The 21,112-nt window shown below is 50.4% G+C and overlaps 1 non-coding gene across 1 annotated transcript in view; it reads left to right on the top strand.

Moving 5' to 3' along the window:
- Positions 1-18,671, top strand: part of LOC127490034 (glia maturation factor beta) — an 86,328-nt gene extending 67,657 nt beyond the window's left edge. The window contains exon 13 of the transcript XR_011383062.1: positions 1,712-18,671. This is a non-coding gene — a transcript (glia maturation factor beta). The remainder of the gene's footprint in view (positions 1-1,711) is intronic.
- Positions 18,672-21,112: the final 2,441 nt, after the last annotated feature.

Here is a 21,112-nt window from a genome sequence, read left to right as displayed (position 1 = left end):
TGGCGGTCGAAAGCTGGTGGCGGACTCTGGGCTCAGGACCTTTATGTTGTGTGCCCAGGGAGCATGGGGTTGCTCTCTCCTGTGCTCCTGGGCGCTGGAAGCCTCTTTTGGCATCCCAGACGCCGAAACCGCCATAGCACCTTTGTGTCTGCAGTGCCCACGCCTGGCACCTGTCCCCGGCCTGCGCTGTCCCCGGACCACCGGTAAGTGCTGGCCGATCTGCTGGGCTCTTCCTGCACAGTTGCGGTGGGGCAGAGCAGGCAGCCACTTCCCTTCAGGGATTGCAGGGCCTTCCTCTCTGCAGGCAGGTGTAGACCCCTGCTGGCTGGGAGAGAGGTGGGGTTTTCAGGTGCTGACCCCAGGCGCTGTCTCTCCTGTGGCCAGGTGTGCAGGGAGGATTAAATGCCAGGCTGGCTGTCTGAGGAGGGGGCTGGGTCTAGAATGAGGCCCTGGGAGAGGGTGGGGCAAGGGCTCAGCCTGGATTCCAGAAAAACTCTGGCGCCTCTCAGCAGCAAGCGGGATTGGATGGGCGTTGTCTACTTTAAGGGAAGAGCTGCTGTCCCCAGAGATGCGGGGACATGCAAGCGCAATGGGCACAGACGTTTAGAGTGGCAAGGAGGCTAATGGGTGATCTTCCATATTACAGAGGGTAAAACAAGGCTGTGGGACGGAGGTGCTGTGTCTGGGTGAGAGCAGAAAGAGGCCTGCACCTGGTGGGCGTCTGGCTCCCCCCACTGCAGAGCTGGGCATATGGGGCCTGGTTGGAAGGCCTCACTCCCCTCCTCTCTGGGCAGTGAGCTCTTCTTGGGAAGGGGCTGAATTGGAGCCTCTGAGTCCCACCTGCTCTGGGGCTTCTCCCTGGGAGGGTGGGGACTAGGGGAGGGGACTGCAGTTGGCTCTTTGTTTTTCTTAAAGCAATGGTAGACTTGACATTGAGTGCTGGGCCTGTTTTGAATGAATAGACACAATGAAGTGTATTTCCCTGTAGACATGGGACACTATGAAGTTGGTGATGAGCACTGACAGGGTGAGCTGACTGCCCTGATCTGGGGTCAGGCCATTTCATTCCCTTGGTGGCTCCTGACTCCCGGGGGAGGTCATGGTGTTGATGGTGGGCTTGGTGGAGGCCCTGGCTGCCCCTCAAGGGTGCGTGTCTGGATCACAGCTACCTCTTCCACAGCGCCTTAGATTGAGCCCTCCACCTCCCGGTTATGGTACTAAGGGAGGGCCTTCTCAGTTTGGATCCTACATACAAAAAGGAACCCTCTTTTTTTTTTTTTTTCCCAAGTAGCCTGGAGCAGTTTAGGGGACAGTGTGCCACAGCACAGCAAGTGGACTTGACTTTGGAGCCCCCTTGCTGATCTTTTCTCAGCCCTGGCATTGCCCTACTTTCACTTTAGGGGTCCCCTTTCCTTTATAAGCCATGGAAGAGGGGGAGCAGGAAGCATCTTTATTGTCTGTGTCAGGGCTGTGGTTGAACAGCTCGTGACAGGCAGAGGACTGGTTGCCAACAGGGCCCAGCCCTTTCAAGCTTTCATTTCTAAGTGAGGCCCTTTTGGTCTTATGGCTGAGGTCACGGTGGACTCAGTAGAGAATCCCAAAGTTTGTGTTGCTAGCAGCAGACATCTTTCTCTTTGTCATCTGGTAGGTGTGAATTGGTTCTTAGGTTCTCCAAGGCCTGTTCAAACACAAGGGTGTTTTCCTCCTATAGGTTCCCGGTTCCAACTTGCGGTTTCAGTCTCATCTGAGTTGAAGTCTTGGCCCAGACGTGTGCTGGCTGAGGTGTTGTTGGCGGGACATTTTACTATCCGTCCAGGTGAGTGGTGTTTTATTTGGGAATAAAAGTGGGGTGTGAGCATTGTGTTTTGTGGTTGGGACATCAGAGTATCAGAGTGCCTGGGTTTCATGTGTATCACCTTCCTGCTAAAGAGATCCTCGGGGGTTAAGGCTGAAATGCTTGGGTTACTGCCACCTGTCAGGGAGATCTGGGGTGACTTCCTGGTTCTTGGCTCGCCCCTGGTGCCATTGCATGTGTGTGGGGAGTGGTTCAGTGGATGAATAAGCAACTGAACTCAAACACACGGAATGTTCCTTTGCCGGGAATCCATCTAATGGTTTCCACTGACCGAGGACTGAATGCTGGTGTTGTCTGGTTTGCTCTTTCCCTGATGGTGTTTTAGACAATATGCACAGGAGTCAGGGAAGACAGACTACAAACTACGAACTCAGTAGCTAGAGCCTGTTTATTCAGAGACAGACCTGAGGGCCCACTACTAGCGAGGGTCAGGACAAGTTCTGATAGAGACTGGGGCTTATCTAGCCTGAGTACTTTTGGATCAGGCTGGGCAGGGATTAGGCAGAGCTGAGCTGTTTTGCCTTGGCTTTTGCAACCTTCCGGAGGGCTGGGGCTAATGGTTGAATTCTTGAGGCAGTGATGTGGCTGTGGCTAATGGTTGAATTCTTGAGGCAGTGATGTGGCTGTAAGATGGCATCACTTCTGCCCATGATGTTGCTCAAGGTCCTGTATTCCTACTCCCAGGACAGAGAGAGAGACGGGTGCTGGTGTTCTATTGGCCACTTGCTGCTGATGCAGGGCTGTAGTCCAGAGTGACTGGAGAAGAAGAGCAGTCTTGTGATGTTCCTGCGGGATGTCTTGGGATCTAGCAGTCACTGGTTCCTGTGAGCACTTTTGAAATGTGCAATTATATATCATAAGAATAAAGCACCGTGATTATGAGGAAAAAAGAAAGTAGTAGAAAAGTTACCCAGAGTGGCAAAGATGGCTAAGATGTGGCAAGGGTATTGTAATGCATTCTTACATTTTATTAGCATGCTTTTCAATGTGCTCAATAGCATCTCTCACAGCACCTGACTGACTGGTGTACAAGCCACACTCTTTTTTTTTTTTTTTTGACAGAGTGGACAGTGAGAGAGAGAGAAACACAGAGAGAAAGGTCTTCCTTTTCTATTGGTTCACCCACCAATGGCCGCTGTGGCTGGCACACCACGCTGATCTGAAAACGGGAGCCAGGTGGTTCCTCCTGGTCTACCATGCAGGTGCAGGGCCAAAGCACTTGAGCCATCCTCCACTGCACTTCTGGGCCACAGCAGAGAGCTGGAATGAAGGGGAGCAACCGGGACAGAATCCGGCGCCCTGACCAGGACCAGAACCTGGTGTGCGGGCGACGCAGGTGGAGGATTATCCTATTGAGCTATGGCGGCACTCGCCACAAGCCACACTCTTTACCCAGAGGCAAAGTCCTCCTTTTTTTGGAGGTGAGGACTCTAAATCCTCAGTGATTTTGCAGGACCACTGCTGACAAGAATCTACCTGGTCTTGGAAGTGAGACAGGTGTGGTGCTGGGTCATTTATGTTTTCTTTGAGAGTGAGACATAATTCTTTGTATTTCTTTGTCTTGTCTCCTGAAATTGCCAGTCTGGCTGCTCCTGGCCCAATCCCTGGCAAAAAACACCCAACGAGAAAGAAGGGTTGCTAAGTCCAAGTCACTCTTGACATGGGGTGTTCGAGGTCTGGGACATCAAGTCTGGTTGAGAGTATAGGAGAAAGGGTGAAATAGGAACGTGAGCGGACACGTGCCTGTCCAGTTCATGGGAAGACACTTGCACACCTGGATGCCACAGAGCAAGAACGCTTCTATGTATGGTCCCCCGCATGCTCACCAATGCATCCTTGGGCTGGGTCCTGACAGTGATGGTTCAGTTAGAGTGGGAGTATTTGCCTTTGTAGCTAATTTCGCTAACCTGTGGGAGTAGGGGAAGGAAATGGAGGAAACAGGGGAGGCTGGGAGAGTAATCGTCCAGTTGTAGAGTTTGTGGGACAGTGATCCTGCTTCATGGGAAAAGGGAAGGGAACACGTAGGATGCGTTTAAGGCTTGACCTCTCAGCGAAGCACAGAGAAAATGCCTTTGATAGGTATATAAGGTCGGTTGAATTCTTCCTGTTTTGGGGAAAGTACAGGGTATCCCTTCAGTCCTGTGGCCTTTGTCCAGATTGGCTGGGAAGTGGGAGAAGCGTGTACAGATCCACCTTGAAGTGATAGTGGGGTTATGTTCAGAGAAGAGACGAGAGGAAGCATTGATGAGAGCTGTGTAGAGGCTTTGGGAAGATGTGAGAGATATATAGATTTGGGGACCACAAAAAGGGCAGCAGGTTAGAAGCAGCAGACCGTAGTAAAGCATGCAACCCAGAAGAGATAAGAGAGTGCCGAGAGAAGTCTTCTGCTATGGGTCCATTCGGTTTGGCTGGTTTCTGACAAAGTCTAGGGCTAATATCACAACAAAAGATAGCAACGCGGTACAGTGCTTTAAAGTGAGAGATGTGAACAGAGGATAAAAAAGGGTATCTGAGTAGAGTGAATTCCTAGAGATTGCCCTGGAGCTGAGGGTCCAGGAGTTGGAAGAGTGGTCTGGCAGAGTTGGATAGCACTGCCTTACTTTTAGAATTACTTGGAGGAATCTGTCAAAGTGGCAGTGGCTTGTGGAGATGGTTTTTGCAGTAGTGGGGGAGCCGCGTCCACCTGAGAGTTGTGGGACCTGTGGGGTAGGGTGTGCTGTAGAGGTGTTACTAATTGTAATGGAGTGAATGTACAGTGTGGGTGTCTCCCGAGTTTAGCAGTGGTGGTGGTACGTTGTGAGTGTTTGCTGTCACGCATTTCGACAGGGCTCAAGGGTGCCTTGTCGGAGCATAGGGAAGAAGGAACACACGGAGACGACACTGTCTTCCCAATGAAAGGCTTTTTATTGCTCACTCCAATTCACACTAGGGCTTTCCCACTGCAAACCAATCTCTGTAGTTATGTTCATTACTCCACACATCATAACACACACCTGGCATCAAAGCAATCTCAAAGGCAGTCCAACTGTAATAATGTAAGTACAGCGAAGCAGAAGACATTCTTAATCATAGGGTCAAGGCACATTCCTTCCTATTACGTATGGCTAATATCATTATAAATGCTGCGTTCTTAAGGTTCCTATCACATTCCCAAGAAGTGAAAGTTCAAAGTCCAGAGTCCAGAGTCTCATTACCACTCGGAGAAATGGATCTCAGAACAGTCACTTACAGGCATGAAGTAGTGGGATGGCTGTCACTCTGAGCAGAAGCCCGGAGTTCCCAGGGGAATGACAAGGTAAGGAGTTGGAGAGGTCCCCTGCTGAGAGGTCTGGTCCAGCTGTGTGGTCAGGTCAGGCAGCAGGCTGATAAGGGGTCCAGGCGAGGCGGTGGCTCCACTGGTGTTTGGTCCTGTAGTCGCCGTGTGTTGCTTAGCAAGGGGGCTAGTGAGCTGGCTCTTAAGCTCCATGTGCGAGGAGATCCAGAGGTTCACATGTACTGGGCCCTTGATCGGTTGTCATCTTGTGCCATTACAGATCCATGTGTAACGGGCTGCCTCTTCAGCTCTGAATGTGTGAAGATCCAGAGGTTCACAGACACCGGGACCATGATCCTTTTATCCTTGTCATTTTGAAGGGAGAGTCTCCAGGAGCGGTAGGGTGTCACCAATCAGTTGTGCTCCCTCTGGGAGTTTCCCGGGGTACCACCAATCTGTTGTTTAGGACAGGGTGTATCTGCAGTATTCCTGGGGTGCAGCCAATCCCTGTGCGAGTAGGAAGGTAACTTGAGTTTGTCGTCTGTAGCATACATGTTATCAGACTGCCCAGGGATGTCTGTTCAGTCTGATGAGGAGCATCTTTGTGGCAAGCGCTGAGCTTGACATAAGTGATGTCATCAGCTTCTGGCTTAGCATAAGTGACTCCATTTTTATTTCCTATTTTTGCTTGTTTGTGGGCAGCAGTGAGCTATAACTCTTTTTTGGGGCTACCAGTGGCTTTCTCCACAGTCCAGAGCCTTTTAATCATTGGGTGGGCAGTTATCTGTGACCCATTTTTGGGAGTCCTGTGGGATTCTCCTCAGTGGGAGTCCATAGCACTTCATTAGAGTCTGTTGCATTTCTGGGTGAGTGCTTACCTCAGGGCCAGGCCGTGCTAAGGGCTGTGCTGGTGTTTGCTGTGGGTGTTTTGCCCGAGTGAGGCAGAGGAGGTGGCAGGGCCTCTGGGGACAGCAAGCCCGGTGTTGGGGAGAGGAAGAGGAGGGATCTCTGCTGAAGGGTGGGAGCACTTATGGAGGAAGCAGTCAGGCTGGGTAGGAACACTGGGCCAGAGAGTGGTGGTCTTGGGCGCTGGGCTGAAGGGAGTCCACCCAGCATGCTGGGAGTCTGAGCAGGGGTCAGCTGGCATTGAGTGCAATAGGACACTGGTCAGGTGTGTGTGAGTGGGGAGCAGGGCTTCACTTGGGAACCTTGGCTCAGAATCTTCCTCCTTCAGACCTCAGACTCTTTCCAGTCTCACCAGGACAGTCACTCCCCAGTCTCCACTGCGGTCTGTGTCTGCAGCCCACGGCAGGAGATTTGGGGGTCACCACCGAATAACTTGTGGGCCCTGGGTCACTAGGCTCAGTTCCTGTAGAGAGCAAGCCCCCAGCGGATCAGGAGCTGTGTCTCATGTGTGGACACTCAGGGCTGCTGCCTCCTGAGTATCTTGCTGTTGTCCTGTGGGCCATTTGGCATCTGTAGCCTGGATGTGGAGACATGGGAATGACCTGAATGTGCAGGGTTTGTGGAGAGAATGACGGGAGGAACAGACTCAAGTTTTTGGTCTTCGTCCACCTGCTGTATTACTTAGGGAAGGACAAGTGTCGATATTAACCAAAGTACAGGGTGCACTTGGAGGAGCTAGGCCATGGAGGGAGCTGGCTGAGGAGGCAGGGCTGGGTGTGTAGGAGTGGCAGGGGGTGAATGCCGGGTGTGCATCCTGTTGGCGATGCGTGACTTCCTCTCATAGGGTTCTCCCTGAAGGGCTGACAAGAACATGGCTGCGCTGCCCTTGCACTCTGTGATTCTTCCATATCCTTTTGTTGTGTTGAGAACCCTGCATGGGAAATCTGCTGTCTGAGGCTTATCTGCATCTCTAGAATTTCTGAATCTTTTAAAAAAAGATTTATTTATTATTTTGAAAGTCACAGTTCCAGAAAAGGGAGAGACAGAGAGAGCTATCTTCCATCTGTTGGTTCACTCCCAAGATGGTGGCAGTGGCTTCCCTGGTCCAAGCTGAAGCCAGGTACTTCTGCCCAGTACCCTGTGTGTGTTGCAGGGGCACAGGTACTTGGGCCATCTTCCTCTGCTTTTTGCAGACCACTTGCAGGGATCTGGATTGGAATTGGAGTAGCCAGGACAGGAACCGGTGCCCACATGGGATGTGAGGGTTTGCAGGCTGTGGCTTTATCCAGTGCACCACAACACGGGCCCCGTTTCCAGAACTTCTTCATCTCCCCGCCTCCTGCTTTTACTGGATCCTGGATGGAAGTCTTTCTTTGTTGTCCAAGACGACTGCCTCAGTCACGTGAGCACTGGTGTTGGTTGAGTGTCCCCAGTGTGCTTTCTGCGGTTGTTCTGACAGCACGAGAGGACGGATTGCATTTTTGATTCTCTGGGAAGATTATCCAGGGTGATCTCGTACCTGTGAAGGAGTGCAGTGAACCAAGGGTTAAGTCAGCAGGCATGTAGTGAATCCTCTTTTGTGCTATGGTCATCTTTAGAACGTTTTGGGGGAAAAATGCCTGATCCTCGGCAGGATCCAGTATTCTTAAACTGCTTACATATATAGAAATGAAGTGAGTTTTCATCTCTGTAATGGGGGGCATCTCTGTTTATAAAGGGGGCATGTATTTTTATATAAATAGATTTGAAAGTGCCCAAGTTAAGCATTGTGTATTTGTGTGCAGTTAATTTTAGAATATATGTTGCAACTTATATGGTTAACATTCCCATAGATGGGGCCTGCACTGTGGCTCAGAGGGTTAAAGCCCTGGGCTGCAGTGCCTGCATCCCATATGGGTGCTGCACTTCGAGTCCAGCTCCCTGCTAACGTGCCTGGGACAGGCAGCCGAGGATGGCAGAAGTCGTTGGGCCCCTGCAACCGTGTGGGAAAGGAAGCAAACAGGTGTTGTATCAGGTGTGGCCTGCAGGTGCTGGGATAGTGACATCTGGGGACATTTCCGTGCTGGCATGGGTCTTCCGTGCATCCTGGAGACTCCTGTCCAGGCCTTGGGGCCTGCGGATCATTCGCCACTGTCACTTCTGCTCCAGCCTCATTTCTCTGCCTACTGAGCCTTGATGTCTCACGGTGTGGCTCCCTGACTGGAGGGCACACCTTTGGATCTTCCTGATGGCAGCCTGAGAGGGGCTGAGCTATTTTGCATCCTGGGAGGCATCTCTGTCCAGGCTCCCTGCTCCTTGGCTGCACAGCCTGCCTGCTGGGGGCCCCCTTCTGCTTCTCCCTGGACAGCTTGACCTGCTCTCCTCCTGGCTCTTACTGCCCAGCCCCCTACCCCAGGATACCTTCCCATGCCCCACGGGTGCCACCTGATCCTGGGTCTCACCCCACAGTGTGGTTCTCCTGTGGTATCCCATCGTGGGACAGACTCTGCAGCTGTGGTGGAGGGCCCTGAATCAGTGACTGTGGCAGTGTAAAGGGAGATGATGTGTGTGACACTGAGTGAGGCAGAATCCAGTGCATAGTTATAGAGAGGCAGAGGCAGAGAGAGAGAAGTCTTCCAACCACTGGTTCAGTCCTCAGATAGCTCCAACAACTGGAGCTGGGTCGATTGGAAGCCAGGAACCAGGAGCTTCCTCTGTGTCTCCCATGCAGGTGCAGGGGCACAAGGACTTGAGCCATCTTCTGCTTTCCCAGAGAGCTGGATCGGAGTGGAGCAGCTAGGGCTTGAACTGGTGCCCATAAGGGATGGTGGCACGGCAGGCAGTGGTGCAGGTTGCTGGATTTGTTTTTAAAAGCTTTGTTGCAGGAGGGGTTTGTGGCACAGGAGGTCAAATGGCTAGCTTGGATGCCTGTATCCCCCATGAGGGTGCTGGGTTTGGCTGCCAGTATTCTGCTTCCAATCCAGCTTCCCACTGACGTGTCTCTGGGGGGCATAGGCAGTGGCTCGAGCACTTGGGTCCCTGCCACCAATGAGAGCTCTGCCTCTCTTTCTGCTTTTCAAGTCAAATGAAAATTGATGAAAAAAATTTAAAAAACAGTTTCTTTGTCCACTGGGTGGAGATTGTCCATGGGGTCCTGGTTCCTAGCTGTGGAGATTGTGTCTCCTTAAGGGACACTGTGGTTGGCCCAACCGGGAGGTGCTCCTGGCTTGGGTCAGGTGGTTGCCAGAGATGCTGCCCCACACCCTGCAGTGCCCATAGTGCCCTAGAGCAAGAGCAATCTGGGTCCAGTGCCTAGGGGAGAGCCTCTAGGTCTGGGGTACAGGACAGGATCCAGGAGATTAATGAGGAGCTGGAGAGACAGGGTTTGATCTGGACTCTGCTGTGAGAAGTGACGTGGCTTTATGTGGATTCCCTGTCCCATGCCTCAATTTCCCTGCTACAAAATGGGCATAGTAGCCCCCTTCTCGTTTTTTTCAGGATTGCAGAAGGTGATTCTGTCATATCCCGATACCTGCGCCTCTGCACCTGCATCCTATAGTTGCCGCGGCCACCGTTACAGAGTGTCAGTGCATGAGGACAGGGAACTGGGGCGGGATCTCCCTTCCCAGCATCCCTGGAACTTCACCAAGGTCATCTTATCTGGGTACTTGGTTTTTAGGGCTTAGAATTGCATGATTTCAGACCTGAGTGTAACCTGAGCTTGTGGGGAATCACAGGGTTAGGACTGGTCCTGTCCATGGTGTGATCACCCTGGACTTTCATCTTTGTTGGTTGGCCCTGCAGGAAGTGAGCAGAGGGGTGGAAAGCCCTTGCTCCCCACCTCTACCTCCTCTGTCCCCCGAGTTCACTGGGCTTGTTCCTGTGGGGAAGCAAACGCCACACTGCAGGGCTATGTCTGCCTTCCTAGGGAGATACACAGGGCATCAGCCTTGTCCTCTCCCACGCAGCAGAAGCACAGAGACTCCTGCTCCATCAGCTGTGACTCACACTAGTCCATCCCTGCCCACTGCCCTCGTCCCTGCCTCCCGGCCTCTGACAACTGCCGTTGTGCCCTGAGCCTCCAGGGCATCACCACTTTGCAGATTCCACGCGTGAGTGAGGTCATGTGGTGTTTGTCTTTCTGTGCTTGGTTGATTTCACTTAACCCAGTGATTTCCAGATCCTCCCATGGTACCACAAATGACAAGATTTCAACCTTTTTTATAGCCGAGTAGTATTCCTATGTGTACACGTACCCCTTTTTTTCTTTTTCCATCCATGGTGGATGGATGTGTAGGTTGTTTGCATTCCTTAGCTACTGGGAACAGGATTGCAGTAAAATTAATTAATTAATTACCTTTCCATTGGTTACCTCACGGTGTGGCAGAACATTTGACATTGCTCTTCACAGTGAACTGTGCTCTGTACCGGTCCACCATCCTCCCTCCACTCCCCCCTCCCCTTTCCAACCTTTGGTAAACTCTGTTCTTTTTGCCTACTTCTGTGAGATCAACGTTTTAGGATTTCATACGTAAATGGGAACATGCAGTAGTTTTCCTCCTGCGATTGACTTGTTTAACTAATACGGTGTCCTCCCTGGGGCCGGCACTGTGATGTAGTGGGCTAACCCTCCCCATGTGGTGCTGGCATGCCAAATGGGTGCTGGTTCATGCCCCAGCTGTTCTTCTTCCAATCCAGCTCTCTGCTGCAAAAGCAGTGGAGAATGGTCCAAGTGTTTGGACTCCTGCACCCACCTGGGAGACATGAAAGAGGCTTCTGTCTCCTGGCTTTAGATCGGCTCAGCTCTGGCCTTTGTACCCATTTAGGGAGTGAACCAGTGTATGGGATACCTTTGTTTCCCTCTGTCTGTAACTCAACTTCTCAAATAAATAAAATCCTTCCCCCACCGAAAAAAACCATACACAAACAGAAAAACCCACAATACCTTCCAGGCTCATGGATGTTGCTGCAGATGACATGGCTATGTTCTTTTTTATGGCTGAGTATTATTCCATTATGCATATGTAACCAGGTGTTCTTTATCAATTCGTCTACCAGTAGAGTGTCTAGGTTGACTCCATACCTTGGCTTTCATGAACAGTGCTGCAGTAAACGTGGCGTGCAACTATGTTGTCCACATTTGGTTTCCTTTCCTTTGGATGTATACGCACAGACAGATTGCTGGATCATATGGCAGTTCTATTTCTAGTGTTTTGGGGAAACACCATACTGTTTGCCACAAGGACTGCATTGATGGACATTCCTGTCCAGAGTGTGTGAGAATTCCCCTTTCTCCATGTCCTTGAATTTGTTCATTGTGTTTTTTTCTGGTCAGACCTGGGAGAGAGAATCTTTGATTGAGGTTTTGAGTTTCAAGTCCCTGATGATTAATATGATTGAGCATTATTTCATGTAGTTTTTGGCCATTTGTATATCTTCTTCTGACATGTATCTACTCAGATAATTAGCTCATTTTTAATTGCATTTTTGTGGGGGGACTTTTGGGTTGAGTTCCTTAATCTCATCAGGGGAACAACTTGCAAATACTTTCTCTTATTCTTTGAAGAATGTCATTGGTATTGTGAGAGGAATTGCATTGTGTCTATAGTAGTTGGACATTTGAAAGTTCTAGTTCTTCAAATGCATGACCATGAGATGACTTTGCAGTTTTTAGTCATCTCTTCAATTTCTATCAACTCCTTGTTCTACCACTGGGTTGCCTTCTTGATCTCTTTTCATCTGATTTGTTCCTAGGGTATTGAAATGTTGGTTTTTGTAAGCTGATCCTGTATCCTACACTTTTATTGAATTATTTTAATTCTTTTGATGAAGTTTTAAATTTTCCTATATATAAGATCATATAGATTGCAAGTAAGGACTATTAATTGATGCTGTTATTTTTTTGCTCTTGCTAAATTGTGCTGGGTAGCACTCCCAGTTGTGTGTTGAGGAGAGTGATATAAGGGATCCATTGATTGGACAGGAACATGGTGTTTGATTTCCATGCATTTGGCTGATATCTACAATTCCTCTGGTTGATTACTAATATTTTATTCCATTATGGCCTGTGAAAAGGTGATTTTGATTTTTTAAAATGAGTTGAGGCTTGTTTTGTGGGCGAATGTAGGGTCTCTTCTGGAGAATGTTCCACGTGCTGAGGGGAAGAATGCATATTCTGCAGTGCTCCACAAATGTTAAGTCCATTTGGTGTGTAGTGCTTCTTAAGTCTAGTGCTTCTTTGCTGGTTGTCTGTCTAGATGATCTGTCCATTGACAGGTGGGATGTGGAAGTCCCCAGCTCCTATTGTTGTGGGGTCTCTACCTCCCTTTAGAACCAATATTGTTTGTATTCCATGCTTAGGTGGTGTTGTTTTCAGGTGCATGTATGTATTTCCAGTTGTTAGATGCTCTTTCTGACAGATTCTTTTATCCTGATGTAATGTGTGTCTGAAATGAGTTTCTTCCAGGCAGTATCTTGAGTGTTGGTCTTTATCCACTCAGCCGGTCTTTATCCTTTAAGTGGGGAATTTAACCAATTTACATTCAAAGTTGTTATTAACAGATAACAACCTATGTCTACCTTGACACTTTTTTTAGGGACAAGTATTTTCATTTATCTTGAGTATGAGCTAGGTGCTGAGTCTGACAGTAACTCTTCATATCTCCATTTGGACAACCACTTGATTTGTACAGTGGCTGCACCATTTCACATTCTCAGCATCAATGGGTGAGGTCTGTTTGTCCATATCCTTTACAACTCTGGTTCCTCCCCATTGTTTAAATTCCTGCCACTCAAGTGGGGGAGAGTTGGTGTCACATTGTGGCTTCCATTTGCTTTTCTCTGGGGCCTGAAGATGTTGGGCAACTTTTACTGTGCTTATCTTAGAAGAAATGCATATTCAGATATTTGAGACATGGTGGTTTGGGTTGTTCATTTTCGTATTGTTCAATTGTAAGTGTTCCTTATATTTTGTGGACAGAGGATCTTATCGTATACATGCTTTTAAAATATTTTGTCTGAATCTGTGTGATCTTTTTTTCACTTTGATAATGTGTTTCTTGAATCAGAAGTGTTTGAGATTTGGAGAAATTAGTGTTTATCTTTTTATTATGTATCATAGTTGTGATAATGTATCAAAAATCTGCGGGTCACTCAAAATTGTCAAGATTTTGTAAGTTTTCTTCTAAGTGATTTATATTTTTGACTTTTAACATTTATGCTTAGATGCTTTATTTTGAGTTATGTTTTGGAGTGGATGAGGTGAACATGTAAATGAGAGGCCTGGAAGCTCATTTTCTGCTGGGCCATTAGGTATTTAGAGCATCATTTGCTGTGTTTGTAAGTCTGCCCAGGATGCTCCCTTCTCTGGGCCTTCTCATGTCTCCTGCGCAGATGCGCAAGTCTTCACACCTGATCAGGGGTGAGTAGGCAGAAGGGACCTTCTCTTTGTTTACTGATGTAGCCCAGGCCCCCATGTGCACAACAACCTCTAGATCACCAGGGAAACACAGAAGACTTTCCAGGTCCAGATGTCGGTCTTCCTGGTTCTGCTCTGTGAACTTGAGTCTGGCGCACTGGGGAGAGGGAAATCCTGGGTGACAGAGCTCTTGCTGGTGCACACATGTCTGTTGGACCCATTTCAGTCCACCTGTAGGCAGGGCAGCTGGTCCCCAGAGGTCAACAGTGTCCCTCAGTTCATTGGTATCACTGTGTTCTACCTGTGGGCTCTCAGGGACTGCGAGGTTCTTCGTCTGTAAGCCAGAACCACACGGCAGTGGAAGATTATGAAAGCCTGGGGTGCACTTCCCTATGGAAACACAGCCTGTTCCAGAGGAACATGGTCACTATCCTTGGGACATCCTCTGTGTCTCCATCTTCTCAGCCAAGACCACCCATGTCACCTGCATACCAGGCAGTCTGGGTTACATGGGGTCCTGGACAAGGCCCCTCAGTCTCCTGTGCAGTAGGCAAATCCTTCCTCTAATTTAGGTACCAGTGACTCATTGTTGAGCACAGGGACAGAGACTGTGACTCCTTCTGTGTGTGTATGACCCCTGGACCTGATCGTGTGCCCTCAGTTAAGAATCCCTTACCTACACCCTGTTAACACTTCATACTGGAGCTGAGGACTCCCAGTGTGTGCAGGGAGGTGCAGAGCATCGCATTTCCTGACGCGGTGATGGCTGCAGCAGGGCTGCCTTCCCATTGCACAGATGAGGACACTGAGGCTGCGGGGACAGCTTTGTCCATTGAGAAAAGATTGTCCATGGGGCCCTGGTTCCTAGCTGTGCAGATTGTGACTCCTTAAGGGACACTGTGGTTGGCCCAACTGGGAGGTGCTCCTGGCTTGGGTAAGGTGGTTGGTTGCCAGAGATGCTGCCCCACACTCTATAGTGCCCAGGGTGCCCCGGGCCAATATCGATCTGATCTGTGTCCGGTGTCCATGGTGCCTAGAGGTGAGCTCCTGGGGCTGGGGTACAGGAGTGGAACCAGGAGATTGATGAGGAACTGGAGAGACAGGGCATGATCTGGACTCTGCTGTGAGAAGTGACGTGGCTTTATGTGGATTCCCTGTCCCGTGCCTCAATTTCCCTGCTACAAAATGGGCATAGTAGTCCCCTCCTCGAGTTTTCAGGATTGCAGAAGGCGTTCCTTGTAAAGCCCTGAAACCTGAGCCTCTACACCTGTACCCTTATAGCTGCGGCGGCGGCCATTGCTGTGTGTCACTGTGTGAGGAGAGGGAACTGGGGCAGGATCTCCCTTTCCAGCATCCCTGGAACTTCACCCAGATCATCTTATCCAGGTTCTTGGGTTTTAGGGCTTAGGATTGCATGAGTTCAGACCTGAGTGTAACCTGAGCTTGTGGGGAATCACAGGGTCAGGACTGTGTGCGTCCATGGTTTGATCGCCATGGACTTTCACCTTCGTAGGTTGACCTGCAGGAAGTGAGCAGAAGGGTGGAAAGCCCTTGCTCCCCACCTCCACCTCCTCTGTCCCCTGAGTTCACTGGGCTTGTTCCTGCGGGGAAGCTAACGCCACACTGCAGGGCTGTGTCTGCCTTCTTAGGGAGATACACAGGGCATCAGCCTTGTCCTCTCCCGTGCAGCAGAAGCACAGAGACTCCTGCTCCGTCAGCTGTGACTCACACTAGTCCGTCGCTGCCCACTGCCCTCGTCCCTGCCTCCCGGCCTCTGACAACTGCCGTTGTGCCCTGAGCCTCCAGGGCATCACCACTTTGCAGATTCCACGCGTGAGTGAGGTCATGTGGTATTTGTCTTTCTGTGCTTGGTTGATTTCACTTAACCCAGTGATTTCCAGATCCTCCCATGGTACCACAAATGACAAGATTTCAACCTGTTTATAGCCGAGTAGTATTCCTATGTGTACACGTACCCCTTTTTTTCTTTTTCCATCCATGGTGGATGGATGTGTAGGTTGTTTGCATTCCTTAGCTACTGGGAACAGGACTGCAGTAAAATTAGGGGCACAGATCTCTCTTCCACAGACTTAACTTCCTTTCCCTTCGATGTACACCAGGTAGTGGGATTGCTGGACTGGATGGTGGCTGTAGTTTCTGTTTATTGAGCAACTTCCTTGCTGCTTTGCAATTCTTCATTCGCACCCACAGAGTGCCAAGTGTTCCCTCCCCTCCACAGACATCCTCACTTGTTATCTTTCATCTCTTGGTATCCCATTGTGGTTTTGCTTTGTATCTCTCTGAGTTTAGTGTTCAGCACTTTTGTACAGTATTTCACAGTATCTGTAGTCCCCCCCTGTGCTGTGGAATAGAACCAGTGAGATGTCTTCCTTTAAGAAATGTCAATTTCTATCTATGGCCATTTTTAATCTGACTTACTTATTGTTGTTTTTTTGCTTTTGCTGTTAGTTGTGTTTTATATTGACTTTACTAACTGCTATGCCAGATGTTGACTGGCACATATTGTTCCCTTTGGTGTGCCGAAGCTGTTTAATTTTGTGAAATCCCATTTGTCCGCTAGTTGGCTTGGTATGCTGTGCTCTTGGGATCTGATCTAAGAAATCCTTGCCCGTAGCACTGTCCGGAAGCAGTTCCCCTGTGTTTTCTTCTAATTGTTTCAAAGGCTCAGGTCTTAGATTTCAGTCTTTCTTCTGTTTTGATTTCTTTTTTAATACCAATATGAATCACCCACAGCATTGATGAGTATGTTGTGTGCTCGTTATGACCAGGTTTTCTTCCATGTTCTTTTCATTTAATCAATTTGTTCTTCCCAAAAGTGATAGAGTTAGGTTCTGTGGTTAAGCACTGTCTTGCAGTTGAGGATCCAGAGGCAGCGTTCCACAAATGATGAGTCCGTTTGGTTTGTAGCACTTCGTAAGTCTAGTGCTTCTAGACTGCCTAGATAACCTGATGGTGAAGTCCCCAGCACCTATTGTTGTGGGGTCTCTACCTCCCTTTAGAACCAATATTGTTTGTATTCCATGCTTAGGTGGTGTTGTTTTCAGGTGCATGTATGTATTTCCAGTTGTTAGATGCTCTTTCTGACAGATTCTTTTATCCTGATGTAATGTGTGTCTGAAATGGGCTTCTTCCAGGCAGTATCTTGAGTGTTGGTCTTTATCCATTCAGCCAGTCGGTATCCTTTAGTGGAGAATTTAACCCATTTATATCCTAGGTTCTTATTAACAGATACCAACTTATGTCTACCTGGGTACTTTTGTCTAGGTACAAGTATTTTCAGTCATCTTGAGTATGAGCTAGGAATGGAGTAGCTGAGTCCGACAGTAACTCTTCATATCTCCATTTGGGGACAACTGCTTGAACACTACAGTGGCTGCACCATTTCACACTCTCACCATCAATGGGTGAGGTCTGTTTGTCCATATCCTTTATAACTCTGGTTCCTCCCCATTGTTTAAACTCCTGCCACTCAAGTAGGGGAGAGTTGGTTCACACTGTGGCTTCCATTTGCTTTTCCCTGGGTCCAGATGATGTTGAGCAACTTTTTCTGGGCTTATCTTAGAAGAGATGCACATTTGAATATTTGACTCCTGGTTGGTTGAGTTGTTCATTTTCCTATTATTCAGTTGTAAGTGTTCCTTATATTTTGTGGACAGAAGATCTTGTTAGATACATGATTTTAAAATATTTTTTCTGAATCTGTGTGATGTTTTTTCACATTGAAAATGTGTTTTGGCCAATGCTGCAGCTTAATAGGCTAACCTCCATCTGCTGCGTCGGCACCCCGGGTTCTAGTCCCAGTCGGGGTGCTGGATTCTGTATCGGTTGCCCCTCTTCCAGTCCAGTTCTCTGCTGTGGCCCGGGAGTGCAGTGGAGGATGACCCAAGTGCTTGGGTCCTGCACCTACATGGGAGACCAGGAGAAGCACCTGGCTCCTGGCTTCAGATCAGCACGTTACGCTGGCCGCAGCGGCCATTGGAGGGTGAACCAATGGTAAAGGAAGACCTTTCTCTCTGTCTCTCTCACTCTCACTGTCCAGTCTGCATGTCAGAAAAAAAAGAAAATGTGTTTTTTGAATCACAAATGTTTGAAATTTGGAGAAATTACCTTATATCTTTTTATTATCTATCATAGTTGTGATGCACTCATAATCTGCGAGTCACTCCAAGTTAGAAACATTTTGTAAATTGTCTTCCATGTGATTTATATTTTGACTCAACATTTATGTTTTTGATGCTTTATTTTAGGTTTCATTTTAGAATTCATGAGGTGCAAAACTAAATGAGAGGTGTGGAGGCTCATTTTCTGTCATGGTCATTGGATGTTTAGAGCATCATTTGCTGTGTTTGTCGTCTGCCCAGATGTTCCCACCACCAGGGAAATACAGAAGACTTTCCAGGTCCAGATGTCTGTCTGCCTGTCCTGCTATGTGAACTTGAGGCTAGCACACTGGGGAGGGCGCAATCCTGGGTGGCAGAGCGCTTTCTGGTGCACACATGTCTGTTGGGCCTACTTAAGTTTACCTGTAGGCAGGGCAGCTGGTCCCCAGAGGCATCTGGGTGCAGCTTCATTTTCAAGGGAGTCCCAGGGTTTCTGGCTTCTCCTTGTGTTAAACCTGGCTCTGCTGCTGAGTAGACTGCAGAGAGCAGGGCCTCTAGCCTCAGTGGGGACCTCACATGCCCATGTCACTGAGTGGTCAGGACACAGTGAGAGACGCGTGCAAAGATAGAGGCCTGCAGGGGCTCAGCCCCTCAGCTGTTCATACTCACCTCTCCCCACAACAGCCCAGGGCTTGCATCTCTGGCCTCTGCCCGCTCTGTCCACTGTCCTGGGGCAGCCTGTCTCTCTAGGACCCTACAGTTCATCAGGGCATCAGGCTGCACCACTGGACATGGTGAGATGACCCTCAGCTCAGCCTCCTGGGGGTGGGCTCCAGCTATTAGACCCCAGGACCTGGAACTAACATGACCATGAGCTCATGACCTTGAGATGGGGACATCGTCTGTCCTGAGTGGTGGACACCCCACTCTGTGCCCTCCCAGTGCTGGGGAGCACAGAATCCCTGGGGCCCTCCCTGCCAAGGCAGCCAAACTGAGCTGCCTGGCACTCTGCAGGACAGGTGCACCCAGTGCCACCCACTCCCTCCAGTTGGCCTGACCTGGATTCCAGGTTCCAGGTGTGCAGGGTGCACAGGCAGCAGGTGATCTGGGACATTATCCAGAGGGACAGTCATGGGGCCAGTGCTGTCAGTGGGTGTGATCCAGGCCATTCCCAGGAACACACACAGGTCAGCATTCCAGTGCCCCAGCTTCCTCCTCCACAGGCATCCCTCAGCCCTAGTGGATCAGCTGAGAAGCCTGTTAAGTAAATCCCTGTGGCTATGATGTCTTGGAGAAAGTCCTACCCTTCCCACTCCTTCCTGGCCTGCTGTACTGCCCTCTTGTTTGCCCACAGGGTCATCGGGGCCTGACAGTCTGGGCTTACGGTGGGGAGGGGAGTCCTCATGTGGGATCAGCACAGCCGTGACCTGGGTGGGGCCTCGCTCTCTGGGGGTTCCTCATCTGCAAATTGGGAATGACAGCAGTGCCTCCCCATGGCTGAGACGTGGTCACCCGTGTGCTTGGCCAGGGGCTGGGAAATCCCAGGAGCTCAGGAAAGAGCAGTTACTGTGCTTGGGGACATCCTCTGTGTCTCCATGTTCCCAGCCAAGACCCACCCATGTCACCTGCACACCAGGCAGTCTGGGGCACATGGGGTCCCAGACAAGGCCCCCCTGTCTCCTGAGCAGTGAGCAAATCCCTGCTCGGATCCTTCTGCCAGTGACCCATTGTTGAGTGCAGGGACAGAGACTGTGATGGCTTCTGTGTGTGTGTGTGGCCCCAGGACCCAAACTGTGCCTTCAGTGTAAGGACCCTTTCCCTTTCTTGTGTACTCCTCATACTGGAAGCAGGGGTCCCAATGTGTGCAGGGAGGTGCAGAGCATCGCATTCCCTGTGCCGGTGATGGCTGTGGCAGGGCTGCCTTCCCATCTCACAGATGAGGACACTGAGGCTGCAGGGAGAACACCCACTGCAGGTCAGATCTGTGACCTCAGAGTCCATGTCCCTGAGCATGAGGAGGCACTGCCACAGCCGCGCAAGCGTCTCCCTGTTCTTTGCTTTCCTTGGCTGTCCCAGCACTTGGTGCTCTTTATCCAAGCGGGGAACCCTGGCTCTGCCCCTGGGGAGGTGCCCATGTCCTCTCCAGAGGCTCCAGGTCCCTGGCATTGGGGCCATGGTGCAGGGAGAGTGGGGTGGGGAGGGCACAGTATGGGGAGTTCGCATGGTGTGAATTGCACATTTCGCAGTGGGTAATCAATTAAATTTTATTTTGGTAAAGCGACAATAAGGTGGAGACAAGGAACACAATGGGGAGGATTAAAGAGAAATACAGGAACACCGGGGCGGGAAAGGACAGGTGTGGCACTGGGGCTGCAGCAGAAGGGACTTGCGGAGCTGGGGCTGAGGCCGGGGCCAGTGCTGTGTCTGGTGCTCCTGCAGCTTTCTTGGCTGCAGCTGGGGACACAGCTGTCCCCCACTCATCTTTGGAGGGCCATGACTGCTCCAGTGGGGGTGTTGCTTGAAGGTCATGGCTCTGCTCTGCCCCAGCTGTCAGGTCAGGTTCCAGGCCCAGCCTTGAGCTTGCTTCCCATCTGGAACAGGCGAAGTCGTTGAGCCCCAGTGCCTCCACTGTGAGATGGGCATTTGCGGACCCCCTGGGCTCTATCTGGGCCTTTACCAAGATTAAGTGACTGAGGGGGCCCTCAGGTGGCTTGTGCGCCTGGGGGAATGCCCGATACATGAGCTTTGGAGTTGTGGGTGAGTTTGACCACTCCCCCACTACACACAGGTCATCAGTTTTAGTTGGCCTACGGTTGTCTGGGCTGCTTGAGATCCCCAGCCCGCTGTGCTGTGCCAGGTGCGAGGCTGCCCTGTCCTGGACCTGGGAGACAAGAGCAGAGAATGGCAGGTAAGAGGCAGTCCCTGGATCCCTCCACAGCCAGCAGCTCTGGGCCTCAGGCTGCCCCCGCCTCTTAACTCAGGCTCCCTCCTCCAAGGGTGAAGTGGACCATGTCCACCCACACCCACGGGCCTGTGGGCTACCAATGGGGTCTCAGTGGTGTCCTGGTCAGCAGAGAGCTGCCCTGGCTGCCAGACTCACCTTGGCCTTTTTCTGCTTGAAGCTCCAGGAGCATCGGGGGTGAGGGCTGGCCCAGCGTCCCCACCACTGGGCGAGGCGCCCACAGCAGGGTTTCTTGGGGCCTGGGCTTCGGCATCGCGGGATACAACTCAGGAACATCTTGCTACGAGACTCTATCCAGGTGAGCTGGCTTAGACTCAACTCTGGAATGTTGGGGTGGTTGCTGGGGCACCCAGTTCTCTAGGTCATCACCAACGTAGTGAGGTCACTTCCTGTGGCTCCTAAGCTGAGCCCCCTCCTCACACAAGATATCCTCAGATTCTACTTGGGCACTGCCTATGCTACTTTTACCCCTACGCCATGTACCCACTGTCCACAGTTGCACCAATACAGGCAGCACCTGCCACAGGGCTGGCTTGGGCCCAGACAGTGCCACAGCTGGGCTTGGACCTGCTCTCTCATCTTTGTACGAGTTTGAGCCTGCACAGTTCATCGTCCCTCT

Source organism: Oryctolagus cuniculus, chromosome 16 (assembly GCF_964237555.1).
Source record: "Oryctolagus cuniculus chromosome 16, mOryCun1.1, whole genome shotgun sequence".
Classification (NCBI taxonomy): domain Eukaryota; kingdom Metazoa; phylum Chordata; class Mammalia; order Lagomorpha; family Leporidae; genus Oryctolagus; species Oryctolagus cuniculus.
Note: the sequence above shows the minus strand (reverse complement) of the source record. Positions and strands in the feature narration are given on the sequence as shown.